The 15,559-nt window shown below is 42.3% G+C and overlaps 1 long non-coding RNA gene across 1 annotated transcript; it reads left to right on the top strand.

Annotated features, from left to right (window-relative positions):
• Positions 1–2,142: 2,142 nt before the first annotated feature.
• Positions 2,143–12,312, top strand: LOC141164159 (uncharacterized). The gene is made up of 5 exons (XR_012250855.1): positions 2,143–2,253; positions 6,113–6,155; positions 8,934–9,040; positions 10,412–10,459; positions 12,133–12,312. It is a non-coding gene; the product is annotated as an uncharacterized lncRNA (long non-coding RNA).
• The last annotated feature ends 3,247 nt before the right edge of the window (positions 12,313–15,559 follow it).

The raw sequence follows: 15,559 nt of genomic DNA, 5'->3' as shown, positions 1-15,559 counted from the left end.
CCAGGAGACATTTGTTTTCATGTTTCTTCACGATTTGCAGTGGTGTCCATCATCACGTATCGCCTGGAGAAAATGCACAACCTGTTTTGTGTCATGTAGTCATTATATCCTGGGTTTAAAAATAAAAAGCACGGTTGAAAATCCGAAACTCCCCACTATGGTTATGATGAGCTTGCCCGTCACCACCTGGACGGTTGGGACGTAATACACTGGGTGGATTCACACGGACCATCATGTTATGCCTCCAAGTCCAAGAAGTATTTTCTTTGGAATCAGTGGATTTGCAGTTTGTACTGTAACAGGTTTGCACATAGATTAACCTCATTCATGCGGTAATCCATGTGCCCACCTTTAAAAAAATTATACCCGCTCAAAAAAAAAATTGCAAATTTCGGCAAAAAAAGTGGCGTTTGTGACTTTTTCACATCAAAAAAGTGTTGAATTTCCCCTTTAGCTTTGGTCAGGACTTTATATTTACAAAGATTGAATTTCGCTGCCTTAGAGCCATTCTGGTTTACGGAGGCCATGAGGAGGGGGACAGTTTCCATCATATTTAACAGGGAAAAGAATACAACACGCAGCACTTTTCCTCCATGGACAGACCGCCGTTATAAGGCAACAAGGTCCATCGGTGCTCATCATGCTAAGGTTGCAGCGCACGGTCAAATTGTTTTTCTGGTCCTATAATAGAACAGAAAAATGGAATGAACAATAAAAATGTGATCTTTGTCTAAGGCCAATTTCAGATGAGATTAATATCTATCCATCCACGCTCCTTCCAACACCAAGAAGGAGAAGCCGTAAAGTTCTGAAAATTGAGAATGCAATAGGTGTCGTGAAGATCGGCAAATGATCAATTTTCACGCACCTAGCTCCGATTTGGGACATAAAAGCTGGATTGATAGCGCATTTTTGGCCATGTAAAACCTCAAAAATCAGATCAAGCCTTGCTGGATGATTGTGCGATGCCTCCTGTTCATCAAGGTGCCAGTTATTGCCACTTCTTGCAAACTGAGAGGGACAGAATCCTTGAACTAAGACCTTGGTTTATCACTCTGGTGGACTACAATGTATGTAGACCAAGATGTCTTCACTGTTCAATGTTGGGTGTCCAAGTGGTTGGCAGAACAAAGACAAACCTTTGCACAGACAGATCTTCAAATTTGGTGCGTAGTGATCCATTCTATACTATAAAAGAAATTAGATGGCCGATACTGAGCCTAAGCTGTCAGACACCGTCTACACAAACCATCAGGAGCCGTTGGCACGACATTGGGCTTAGAGCCAGACTTTCAGCTACAGGTGTCCATTGACCTCACGCCACTGCATGGTGCAGAGCAAGACGGCAATGGAGGTTGGGGTGGAGGTCTATGTTCCTCAGCAATGAGTCTTGCTTTTGTTTTGGAAGCAATAATTGGTGGAGATTGGTTTGAAGACCACGTGGGCAACACCCAGGATTATGGTATGGGGTGACATAATGAGCGATAACCGAACCCTTCTAGTCTTTATTCCAGGTACCCTAACAGTTTGGCGTTACATTGATTTGGTCGTGGAGCAGTTTCTCCAACGTGTCCAAGGAGCTGTTTTTTAACATGACAACGCCAGCCATCATATTACTCGTTCTACTGTGATCAGCCTGAGTGGCATAAATGTGCTACCATGGCCTGCAGCATCTCCGGACTTGTCCTCCATCGAACACATCTGGGACGTCATTGGTTGGCAGTTGTAAATGGAGCTGCCAGCAGTGGATCTTGATGATTTGCTCAAGTGCATTCAGAGCAGCAGAACGTTTCTCAGACGACCATTAATAATCTCACTGATAGCAACCAAGGCTGTAATTTTGGAGATTTCCGCATGTGGCGCTCATACTCCATACTGAATAAATCGTGAAGTTTTCAAAATTTTATTTCCATTTTTTCACTATTTGCAGATCAGTAACATGTCTATCCATCCAGTGATTTCCATAATTCCACGACTTTTCCTTCTTGGAGCTGCTGTTTCACTGTTGAGGAGTGTATATGATGGGACTATTTTTATTTGAAAAGTTCTACAAAAGTTTTACAAAAAGTGTTTGTAAAGTTATTTTAACAGAGTGTGATGCAGGTATTCAGGAGGAAACTCCTTGTGTTACCTGTAGGACAAGTTTCTTTGGGTGTTGGCCATTTATCTGGTCCCACCCTGTCAGGTTACAGTCATCACATTCTGTCTTTAGCGATTGCGGAGAAGCAGCCTTGAAGACGCCTTCTGGGACAGGTAACTACAAAATCTCCTACATTATTTTTTTTTGTAGACAAGAAGGAAATTTTAAGTAGTGAATATATCTATAATCATGCACGAAGTATCGCTGACAGCACACAGATGTTTCATGCTCGTGTCTTATGCATAATTAATTGCACATGGCATCCATGCATGTATTAAGAAAAGGAGATGCCATTTTGGCAGAGCTGGGACATAGTGCAGGCAGGGCAGACACCTGAAAAGGGCACACAGAGAACTAATGACAGAAGGAGTGGACAGAGGCTATTCGCACTGCTTCTTGCTATCACTTCACTAGCAATCCTGGCATTCCTCACTTGGGCACCAGAATATATTTGCAGAAAATAGTCAATGCATATGGTACAATTAAGCATTGGGGCCCCAAGGATCAGCAATGGGAGCAGCAAGGTTCAGCAGTGGAGGCCACAAGGATTAGGAGTGGGTACTACAAGGAACATCAGTGAAGTGCCACAAAGATCAGCAGTGGGGGTTGCAGTAGGTTTAACAAGGCTTAGCAATGGGGTGCCACAAAGATCAGCAGTGGGGGCCATGAGGATCTTGCTGTGGTTTTAATAAATATCAGCAGTGGGGGCTACAAGGAGCATCAGTAACTACAAAAACTATGATTATCAGCAGTGGGAGATGCAAGGTTCAGCAGTGGGTATTACAAGGATCAGTAGTGGTGGGCTACAAGGATTAGGGGCGAGTACCACAAGGAATAGGAGTGGGTGCAATAAGGATCAGCAGTGGGGGCCATAACGAGCATCAGCAACTACAAGAAGGATCTGCAGTGGGTAGAACAAGGATCTGCAGTGGGTAGAACAAGGATCTGCAGTGGGTAGAACAAGGATCTGCAGTGGGTACTACAATTATCAGCAGTGGGTACAACAAGGATCTACAGTGGGTACAACAAGGATCTGCAGTGGGTACTACAATTATCAGCAGTGGGTACTACGATTATCAGCAGTGGGTACTAAGATTATCAGCAGTGGGTACAACAAGGATCTGCAGTGGGTACTACGATTATCAGCAGTGGGTACAACAAGGATCTGCAGTGGGTACTACGATTATCAGCAGTGGGTACAACAAGGATCTGTAGTGGGTACTACGATTATCAGCAGTGGGTACTACGATTATCAGCAGTGGGTAGAACAAGGATCTGCAGTGGGTACTACAATTATCAGCAGAGGGTACAACAAGGATCTACAGTGGGTACAACAAGGATCTGCAGTGGGTACTACAATTATCAGCAGTGGGTACTACGATTATCAGCAGTGGGTACTAAGATTATCAGCAGTGGGTACAACAAGGATCTGCAGTGGGTACTACGATTATCAGCAGTGGGTACAACAAGGATCTGCAGTGGGTACTACGATTATCAGCAGTGGGTACAACAAGGATCTGTAGTGGGTACTACGATTATCAGCAGTGGGTACAACAAGGATCTGCAGTGGGTACTACGGTTATCAGCAGTGGGTACAACAAGGATCTGCAGTGGGTACTACGATTATCAGCAGTGGGTACAACAAGGATCTGCAGTGGGTACTACGATTATCAGCAGTGGGTACAACAAGGATCTGCAATGGGTACAACAAGGATCTGCAATGGGTACTACGATTATTAGCAGTGGGTGAAATCAAGGATACGTAGTGGGTACTACAAAGATCATCAGTGGGTTTAACAAGGATCAGCCGTGGGGTGCCACAAAGATCAGTAGTGGTGGCCACAAGGATCTTGCAGTGGGTACAAGTATCAGCAGTGAAAGCCACAGGAATCAGCAGTGGGTATAACCAGGATTATCAGTGGAGTACTATACAGATCATCAGTGGGGGCCACGGAGATCAGCAGTGAATTTAACAAGGATCACTAGTGGGAGCCACAAGGATCAGGATTGGATACTAGAAGGATCTGCAGTAAGGTGCTACAAGAACAGCAGTGGGCACCACAAGGAAGGGACAGAAAGTACAGTGTCCGTTTTTATTGATGACACAAAACTCATCTATATTGTAAAATATATTAGTGTAATAAAAAGACCTAGATAAGCAGACTGCAAGGGCAAAAACATGGCAGATGAGTTTTAATGTTGCTTTTACAAAACAGGAGAATGACTTCTTGTTACATGTAAGCTAAACTGCAGTACTCAATGCCAGGCAGCAGCTGCAAAAGCTGTGATCCCAATGTGTTGTCACCCCTTTATAAATCCCTTGTAAGGCCACATCTTGAATATGGGATCCAGTTTCAGCTTCCACATTGTGAAAAAGGATATAGGAGAGCTGGATAGGCATCACAGTAGGGAAATTACCAGAATATGTAATGGGATGGGAGGTCTTTTTTCATAATGAGATTTTAGAAAGAAGGGTTTGTTCGGGTAAGAAAAAAAGGCATCTCACATGAATGAATATATGTGGTCAATACAAAGAACTGGCTCATGATTTCTTCCTTCCAAAGGACTTAAGAAAAGACCAAGAGGCATTCATTACATATGACAAAGGCAATTTAGACATCACTATAGGAAAGGATTCTTTACAGTTAGAGTAGTCCAACATCAGAATGCCCCACCACAAAAGGTAGTAATTGCAGATGCAACATCAGCATTTAAAAAAGGTTAGGACTAGTGATGAGCGAGTATGCTCTGTTAACCCTTTCGGCGAGTATGCTTGGGCCGAGCACCGAGTAGTTACAGCTGCTCGGTGTTATGTTTGAATCGCTCCCGTGTGGATGATTTGTGACTGTTTGACCGTTTTATTACATGTGAGGAATGTCTGCTTCTTACACATTCCTCACATGTAATAAAGCTGTCAAACAGTCACAAATCATGTACACAGGAGCGATTCAACCATATCACCAAGCACGCTGTAACTACTCGGTGCTCGGCCCAAGCATACTCGGACAGAACATACTTGCTCATCACTAGTTAGGACTCATCAAATAGCAAATGACATTGAGAGTTAGAATAAATCTAGAAATATATCAATATATTATTGATGGAGAAAGATTGAACTTTGTAACCATAACCACATTAATAATGTCACAGGATGCATGATTTTACAAAGATATATAGTGGCACAATATATATTCGGCACAGCTCGCTGAAAACGATGCTTCCATTTTGCGTTTGATATATGCGATGTACTCAATTTTTGTTACATTTTTAGTGTTCGCATAAAGGAGATTTACCAAGAAAAATGCGGATAATTTAATATGTGATTTTAACAGGGCCTTTTTGAGACATAGCTGTTTATCGTACCATGTACCATATGCCTTCTTGTAGGACTCAACCGATCAGGAACTGATGGCAAGTAGAAAAGAAATGCACCTATTTAAACAAATTAAAGGGGACCTGTCACTTGCCATAAATATCTAATATTTTTACCTGGTGTAAATGCCGCTGTTCTCCTGAATCCGACGATGTTTTTCTTTTCTTCCTATGCCTCTCCATTCCTGAGATATGACCCCCTCTTCCCTGTATGTAAATATACTATTTTTAGCAAATTGGGTGTGGTCCTCAACTCTTCTCTGTGGGCATCTTCTTGATAACCACACCTACTTTGCTAAAAATGACAATAAACAGAGAAGAAAGGGCCATATCTCAGGAACCGAGAGGCGCAGGAACAAAAGAAAAACCATGCCGGATTCAGGAGAACAGCGGCATTTACACCAGGTAAAAATATTACATATTTATGACAAGTGACAGGTGCCCTTTAAAGTAAAATTTATTATTGATCCTACAGTACCATTTTAATAAGGACAGCAGTTCTCCGGTGCATAAAATCCACCAAACAGCTCCTCATATCTCAGCTTCTGTGACAAAAGGGGGGGTGTTTATTGCCTAAAATGATCTGTTATTTATTTCCAGGAGTAAAGCAAAACTTCTTCCAAGATGTCTGGTGTTATGAAATGTAAGTTTTTGGAGCAGCCAAACAATTTATGATCCAAACTCATTTCTGACATTGGTGATAAGTATTATTATCATTGCACATTTTATTATATAATTATTACATTTCAGTTGGCCAATTCATGTGTACCTGATAGCCACGATAAGGCGTCTCTCAAAATACCATGACCCTATCAATGTGAACTCCTCTCTAAGAGACATAAGGTTGCTTGTGTGTGGGATAATAAGATCCTGCTCCAATTAAAATCGCCTGTGGCCTAGAGGCGGAGTGCTCAATCAAAGCTTATACATAGAAACAGAAAAAAACCGGCCAAAACAACAAGTAGGTGTGAACAGGTGCTTACTAAGAGTAGCCATCTCCATATACAACTAACAAAGCAGCACTCTGCAACGCTAAGTATGCGAACATGAAATATATGAAATCTGAATAGCATTACTGCTGTAGAAAATAGAAATAAATGAGAAATCTTAGCGCATAAATTGTCCAATTCATGTGTACCTGGTAGCCACTATAAGGTGTCTCTCAAAAGTCTCTATTTCTATTTTCTACAGCAGTAATGCTATTAAATTTTCATATATTTCATGTTTGCATACTTAGCGTTACAGCGTGCTACTTTGTCTGTTTGTTGTATATGGAGGTAGCTGCTCCTAGTTAGCACCTGTACACACCTATTTCTTGTTTTGGAAGTGCCGGCCAGTTTTTTCTGTTTCTATTATTACATTTCACACTGATTAATATGATATTTCCTTTATACAGAGATCATTTCTATGTATTCATAGATTTGAATGACTTTCTGTAGCACAAAGTAGCCACCAGGGGGAGCAAACTAACAACGAATTTTTACCAGCCCATAGAGTCTGCATAAATTCTTCACTTTCCCTAGTAGCCACTTCCCAGTTGTCCACAAAACTGAATCTCTATGTGTTTGTGATATTATAAAAAAAGAGTATTTTTAATCACTGCCAGCAAGCGGATATATTAAATAAGCACTTAAATCGTAGAAGGTTGTTTGCATTTTCAGTTTGCAGTGAAAACATCCAGATTTTCCCCCGTGACTTGTATGTTAGTTTTGATCATGGCGTTGTGCCTCTCTTTAATTTTGTTGTGATTTTTTTTTTCCAACATGCAATACCACCAGGCAGCACAAGGGGGCAATTTCCTATATATAGATGACCAAGGCTTCCACAGAAGTCAAGGGGAGCTAGCAAATGCAATGATCGCCCTCTACTGGTGGCTATATGCTGCCAAGAATTTAATATTTAAAGAGATTTTCCCAAAATTGCAATTTATACCCTGCACACAGAATAGGGGAAAACTTACTGATCACTGGGGGTCCGTCCGCTGGGACATTCAGCAATCCTGAGACTGGGACTCTGGAACCACGTCATGCATGAAATGGGTGTGCAATATTGCCCTTCTTTTCCTTCATTGTCTATGGGACTGCTGAAAATAGGCGAGTGTTGTTTCTCAAACAGTACCATAGACAATGAATGGAGCGATGGCTGGGCATGCACCCCTCAGCTTCATTCAAGATGAGGGTCCTGCTGGGCTCAGATCTGGTGTTACGAAGCCCCATTTTTGGAATTTCTGGGGGTCCTAGCGGTAGGGCCAATCACCGGCTGCTGCATTCACATAGGATGTGATGTCATCAGAGGAGGCGGGGTTATAGCGAGATCGGCGGAGGAGCCAAGGAAGCATTAGGGGAGGAGAATATAACTTTTTTTTGATATTTAACCTAATCCACACCAAAAAATTAGCAAAAAAATCATTGCCAAAATCTACACAATTAGGAATGTCCCTGCAGAAATTTTCCACAGCAGTTCCATATATACCCTATATTAAACAGTGACCTCCACCACCCACTGTAATGATATATGGTGGAAGCTCTGGGTGGATTTTACGTGGAATCTCTAAGGATATGTTCACACTGAGTTTTTTTGCTGATTTTTTATTAGCAAAAACTTTCTAAAATCCTACTCAAAACTCCTGAAAAACTTGGAATTTCTGCTTCAAAACTCAGAAAAAATACTTAATATGAATGCTGTGTGAACATCAGCCTTTTGAGGAATTTTTTTTGGGGGTCAGATCTGCTCCGAAAAAAGGCCCGAAGAATGCTTGAAAGACTCCTTGTCACTTCTATTGTAAAATCACTTTGCTGTTCATATTTTCAGTCTTTTGAGCACTTTTCTTTTGGAGAAAAGCAAGTATAGGTTACTTCTTTAGAAGAAGCTCCTGATGGGATCTGCTCCAAACTAGGCACTGTCCAATCAAAAGGCTGAAAAGAACACCGGGAAAAAAGAACTCTTCAGGAAACTAAAAACTCCTCCAAAAACTGGCCAAAGAAGGAGCGTTTCTCAAAGCATTTCCTACTAGAAAACTCTTCATGTTCTCCAGAAAAACAAAACAGTCTAGTGTTCTGTGTCCTTGAGCAGTACCCGAAAAGCCAGGTCGTCCGTACTCGAATTCCTTATTAAGTACAATGCGTTTGTATTATAGATATAGGTTTTTCTTGGGATTAGTTTTGTAACACTCTATATTTTAGGTATAAAACTGCGGATCCTAAAGAGCCCCCAAAGTCTAAGTGCCAAAAGTCTCACGCTGCCCCGATCCGGGGCTCCTCGGGGGCTTCCTTAGTGTTTTACATAGGGAATATGACAGTAAAAGTTCCCGTCACAGGATATTTCCTTCCTACAATAGATGAGCGCAGTCTTCCAGGTTTTTACTATTACTGTATTGGTTCTGAGTTTTGTAGATTAACCAGTATCTGTTAACCCCTTTCAGTATTTGGAAAAGACGACGACAAAGATAAGGACAAGGATAAGGACAAGAAAGAAGATAAAGACAAAAAGGATAAGAAGGAAAAGAAGAAGAAGAAGAAGGATAAAAAGGTGAAGGATGGATGTCCAAAAAGTGAAAACCACCATAGATTATTTTTCTTGCTTCATTGACGAGACAACGCCGCCATATTGTTACTGATGTACAGTTAGGAGGGGAGCGACCAAAGATTGATTCTTGTCACCTATCCACAAGATGGGTTCTAAGTGTTTGTACGGTGCAGATCTGTCCTCTTAGACCCAAACTGCTCACAGGAATGGCTCCAGGTAAACTCCATGGGACTGCCGGACATGGCTGATCTCCTGCCATCACATGATGCCATGAAGACCTCCATCCTTGTGATCAGTGGGGACCCCAGTGATCAGACCCCTCACGTAGGTGGGATAGGTGATAAGTGCTCATTGTAAGCCAAACTCTATAAGTGATTAATGGTGACAACTCTGCTGGTCAAGGGTGGTGGAGAGGTTTGTGCCAACATCTGTGGTCGACTAGGGAAGTAGTGGGGTTAATATAAACTTCCCAGAAGGTCTAAGATAGTGAGGAAAGGGGGACAACGAAGGAAGCAGGGAGGAAAGAAGGAAGAAAGGCAGGAAGGGGGGAATGAAAGAAGCAGCTTAGAATTGGCAAGAAGGAAGGAGAATTGGACAAGTTAAAGGAAGGAAAGCAGAATGGAAGGAAAAGGGGAGGATGAAATAAAGGATGGAAAGGAGAGCAGCAGAGAGAAAGGAAGGTAAGGGAGGGAGGAAGAAGGAAGGGAGAGAGGAAGGGATGGAAAGGGAAGAAGGAAGGGAGAGAGGAAGGGATGGAAAGAAGAGAGAAGAAGGAGGAAGAAAGAGGGAAAGAGGGAGGAAGAAAAGGCAGGAGAAAGGAAGTTGGCAGAGGGAGGAAGGAAGGGAAAAAGGAAGGAGGGGAGAGAGGGAGAAAGGAAGTTGGGGCAGAAGGAAGGGAAAGAGTGAGGAAGGAAGAGCGGGAGGATAAAATGAAGGACGAAAGTGAGGAAGGGAGGGTGGAGGAAAGGAAAGAGGAAGGAAGTATGATGGAGAGAGAAGAATGAAAAAAGGGAGAATGGAATGAAAGAAGGGAAAAAGTAAGTAAAGAAGGAAGGAGGTAGGGAGGAACAAAGAGAGATAGAAAGAGTACGAATGGAATAGAGGAAGGGTGGAATGAAGAAACGGAGGAAAAAAGAAATATAGAAAGGAAGGGAAAAAGGAAGGGCATGAGGGAGAAAGGAAGAATGAAATGGAGGAAGGTAGGAAAGGATACTGCTTGGAAATAATGTATTTTGTTCTCTGAATGACTAATTAGGAATTTCTAAATAAGATATATTAAGCCTGACAAAGACTGGAAAAACAAATGACCGTTCTGATCTGTTTAAGCAATGATACCACTGACCTCCTGTTTTTTCTTTTTTCTTCTTCTAATAGGATGGAGATAAGTGCGACAGCAGTTCCAGCTCTGACAGTGATTCTGATGTAAGACCATCTTACAATTTATCATAAGTCCTGATTTCTGTGCTACCTGCAGCCACCACTAGAGGGAGGTCACTGCATATTGCGGTATTATTGGAATTCAGTTTATAACACCATGTAATTGTCTCCCTCTAGTGGTAATTCCAGGAATCCAGCATCTAATATTATGAATTTGTATTTGCAGTGAACGCAACTCTCAGTCCGCTTCATGCTCCCACCTTGCCCCTATGATGTAGATTTATGCAGCGTATGTAGTATCAGAATGTGACCCCTGGGTGGCGATAATGTGCTGCTTTTTGGACCTAAATTTATTGGGTGGCTTTGATGTTATATTGTCGTTACCAACCTTGTAAAAAAAAACTGCTGAAAGCAGTTCTATCTCTTAGTTTCTGCATGCCTTGTCCCTCACTTTTCTGCCATAAATTTACCACTTCTATTTAGAAAATTATATATTTTACTGCATTTGAGGGTGAAGGGCATGGGGGTGGGGGTGTGAGGGCTGGTAACATTTTTTAAATAAAGCACACGGGGTTAGTCTCATGAGGTAGGAGCACATGAGATCCACTGGTTTAGAAACTCCATTTTCAAATAACCTGATAGCAAACTCTTGAGTTCATAGGTGGGATTTCCCACTCAGGACCCTCATCTTTCACCCACAATGTATACAAAGAACATCTCTTATGAGACCCTGCAATTTCATGCACAGCACAGAGAGGCAAAAGATTAGCGAATCTTTTGATATTTTTGAAGAATTTTGGCAGGAATTTCAATTCACTCTGAATCAATTTGCCCCAAATTAAAGTACCTCAAAGTCCCCAATTGTCCTGAAAAGACGTGTATAACACTCCGTCTCTTCCCTGCGGTGCTGTCATACACTATCCATACAGTTTCTTCAGTTTTATGGCTTTATTTCCATATTTCTATGGATAAATTGCAAGCTGTGACGTCCTCTCACTATCCAGATTCGCTACAAAGCAGCTCCTGCATTCCCTGCCTCAGCTTTTATACATCCTATGATACTCCCTTCTGATTATGTCTGCTATACCATGTGATGTAATAACTACATAGAATTATGAGGAATCCCAAGGTCATATGATCCTTCTGATGCAATCTTCTGCAATGTATAAAATGTTGGTAGCAATTTTAGACAATTTGCATGAAGCGAAACGCGTATCGCTCAAATTCCTAATAATTAAAAATAATTTTGATTTGCTCATCTCTTTATGATTAGAATAGAAGTTAGGGGTATTCCCTATGCCAGATATAATGCCCCCTTGTGTACCTGCTTTGGGTGTCGTTGAAATATTTTCATCTGATTCATCATTTTTGACTTTTCGAAAAGTCCTAAAACTTTTTTGCACAAATTTACTCCAGTCCTCCCAGGAGTGATTTTCTGTACGAAAGAAATTTGTACAACATTTTGCTAAATGTGCAACTTTTTTGTACTAAGAAGTTGCAAAAAAGGTTAAAGGCAAAATTAAAGAGCATTTTTGACTTTGCGCAAAATTCATAAACCGTGTGCGCCATTTTGAAGAATTTGGTGCAGAAACGACAATGAATCGAGACAAATAAAAGTGACTTAAAAAAATGCAAATGATTAATCGTATCCTCTTTAGAAAGGTGTTCTGGTCTGAGCAAATTATCACATATTTATATTATTTCTACCTAATTCACAGGGAGAAAAGAAGAAAAAGGATAAAAAGGGCAAACACTGATGCCTGAGAAGTCCACAGCTGGCGCTGGAAGAAGACTTTATTATGACTGTTGCTGTTTTGATATTTCTGTGTACATATGTTATATCATACTTTCTTAATGGTCACTCAGAATTTCCTAATAAAGTTAGAAGTCAATTGTTACTTTGTCATTGGTCCTTCTGCATCCTGATTTGATTCAATTACTGCCTAATATCAGTACATACAACATTTTCTGGTCTTAGGGCCATGTTATCATTGTCACGGTACTGTTGCAGGATTTCTCGGGGAAAGGGGCACCTTCCCTACCCCTCATGCTATGGGGTGCCCTAGTCTATCTCTGTCCCCCAGATTACTCCTGAAGGTGGAGATGCCGGGGTCACGTGCCTTGCTCTGCTCCTGACTTACCCGTATCTGTTCCTGCCCCCACCCAGGAAGGTGTGAGGCCGAAGTCTATAGAATACCACTAACCAGGCAGACAAGGGAAGACAGACAGGGATATATGAAAACTGCAATTATACAAAATATACTCACCAAACATCAGAGTGCAACACAAGGGAGGGGAAGGTAGGTGAAACCAAATAGGAGTGGATGAGGATGAACATGCAAACTAACTCCACACAGAAACAACTCTCCAACTGTCAACTCCAAATACCAAACAACTCCAAACCAGGCAGAATTAATTATCACTGGCAATTCCCAAGTACCAGTGGCAAGCATATATACCAGAGGGGAGTGTCCAACACAGAACAGCTGAAGCAGTCCATGATGGTGTAATGCTGGTACCGGAATGCAACGCACAGAGACACAAGGCGAGAACAGTCAGAGATGTTTGTAAACAGTTTTATACAACAGGTATACTGAAACAAGGGATTAGCAACAAGGGTAATGAACAGTGGTTTGAAATATCAGAAAAATACGAAATTTCTCAAAGTAAGGAGCAGTCTCTTAAAATAAGGCGCAGTCTCTTAAAGTAAGGTGATGCCCTCAAGCATGAAAAGCACCACACAAGTTCTTTAACCGTGAATTTGGCCCTAGCAGGGGTCACCGGTTATTCCCGCTAGGCCGTGAGTCTCTTTCCGGATGAATTCAATTAAATCACGTTGTGCTACTTTAGCCCCAACCGTTCCCCTCCCAACCTGAGTACTTAAACCCAATTGTCCCCGATACCGTGGGTGAGCAGTGGAAGTGACGGCCCTGCTCACGTATGCAGCTCTTCGCTGCTTGGCTGTTGGGGGCAGTCTCTCGAGCCTTGGATAGGGGGGTCCAGGCCTCGTCTGTCGGCGGCTGACGTCGGGTTCCGCGAACTCACTCAGCACCGCGATCAGGTTCCTAGGATCCTCAGCAGGCACAGCACTCGAGTCACAACTGTGAGGGATCCGGAGCTCTTTTACCGGTGCCCGGCTGGAGCACCTCTCAGGCCTCTGGATTTGGCCTGTCACGCGGGGTTTCTCAGGACGCAGGGAGCACGTCTGCTCCTCTCTGCTGCTTGGCGCCAAAGACCCCTCAGGTTTGGCGCACTGGCCTCTTATCTCTCTCAACTCCTTCCTGGAAGTCACCTGATCGGGTCCAGCCTCTGAATCTGCCCTCCCTGCAACTTCCTTTGTATATTTTGGTTCCGCTTGACTGTCTCTGGCCAGTAGATGGCAGTCTCGCTCCATCCTTGAAACGTCATGTTGAAGTTCTTTTACAAGCTTTTTTGCTCGTTCTACAATGGCGAGCTCCAGGAGATCAACTGAACTGATTAACCCTAACAATGCCAGAGCAAAGAAAACCTGCATTGTTTAGTATGAGTTCTAACCAGTGCAGGAGTTTGGGTGACCAGCCACCGCAATCTTCTGACCCCACTCTATCGCCGTATCCTCATGGCAATCATATTGAAACCCTTCCAAGGGCCATAAAAAATATATCAAAGTGTATTACCATGTGTGACATTCATGTGGCATTCTGAGCTTATTTTAAGTTGGCGGATTTTCGAATTACTTGCAAAAACATGTTTATTTTTTGCCACGATTTTCAAAATCACTGGAAAACCTTGCAGTTTTTGCCATGAATTTTGAAAAAAACCATGATGAAAAAAACAGACTTGAGGAAAAAGTGAGGGTGTGCCTAGTTGTTCCTGATATTCTAGGAATTTTTTTTCTTCATTCCCAGATTCCAAACCATGTCCTCAATGCTCCAAAAATGTTTTTGGGGTTTATTGTAGTATATTTGATGTACTTTGATGCATTTACTTTTTATCCACGTATATATACTTTGTGGATATTATACCATTACACCTACACCTGTGTTTCTGAACCTGCAAGGATTCCTACTAAGCCATATTAGGCCATTCCTCCTTCAATGAGTTGTATGTTGAAGTGGCAGGATAACTTTTTTGTTTTACCATGCCCGAATTGCTATTATTCAAATTCTCTTGTATTTTAAGATATAAGTTGACACTTTAAGCTCTCCCCTTATGTCTTATATAATACATATGTTTTCACTTTGTCATTTGGGGCTCTCTAAAGTTTAGTTGATCCATGCGCCTCATTGGTGCGTTCCAAGCGGGACGCTGAGTGATGACGCGGACATCACATGATGCGCTCCACAGCGGTAACCGGAAGTGACGTTCACTTCTGTCACGACGGCACAGGATGAGATGTACATTCCACTGGTGCGTTTCACAGCTTAGACACACAGAATATGTCACTTCCTGGCGGCAATACGCGGATATAATACTCAGATGTCCCGCAGTACAGATATTTCTGCCCCACTCCATTTGAGGGAACATTGTAGCCCCGGCCGTATACAGCGGTCTTTCTTTTACCCCATCTCCCCTGATGAGTACAATGACGAAACGCGTCAGGAGGGGTTGATGAAGGGCATACACAAGTTCTAGTTTCGCTTCCTTCCTTTGGGGTAATGTGTGGCCTGTAAAGACCGGAGGTCCAAGAGAGATCCAGTGAGTCACAAACTGAGACAGAGACTGAAATAAGCAACACTTTCTTTACTAAAACAGGACTTAGACTAAAATTCAGTACTGCATGAATCAGTCTCTGGTTCCACCAGGGACACTGTCTCTAATAACTACACACAATCAGCAAAAGCTGAAATCAATGTGCCAATCTCAAGGTTCCCAGTTTATGTGAATTATACTAAAGATCTGGAACAATTTTACCTAAACACTCTGTCAATCTAGTGAGGGTGTTCTATGGGGACCCCTGAGATGGCACAGTGAGTACAATCCTACCACTATTAACAATAACAATGTGAAACTACACCAATTGCTCTTATACCCCTAGTATAGGGATACCCAGGTATCTTAAAGTTACGGTACCGTTAACCTCAGATGTGGTCTATTACAGGCCTGTGAATCGCCGAGCCCACACACCAGGGACTTTAGTCCTGTAGCCTCAGGTTGAGGTTCCGG

The sequence above is a fragment of the Phyllobates terribilis genome, unplaced genomic scaffold (genome assembly GCF_046119375.1).
Source record: "Phyllobates terribilis strain yellow unplaced genomic scaffold, ASM4611937v1 Scaffold_10__3_contigs__length_209671492, whole genome shotgun sequence".
NCBI lineage: Eukaryota > Metazoa > Chordata > Amphibia > Anura > Dendrobatidae > Phyllobates > Phyllobates terribilis.
Note: the sequence above shows the minus strand (reverse complement) of the source record. Positions and strands in the feature narration are given on the sequence as shown.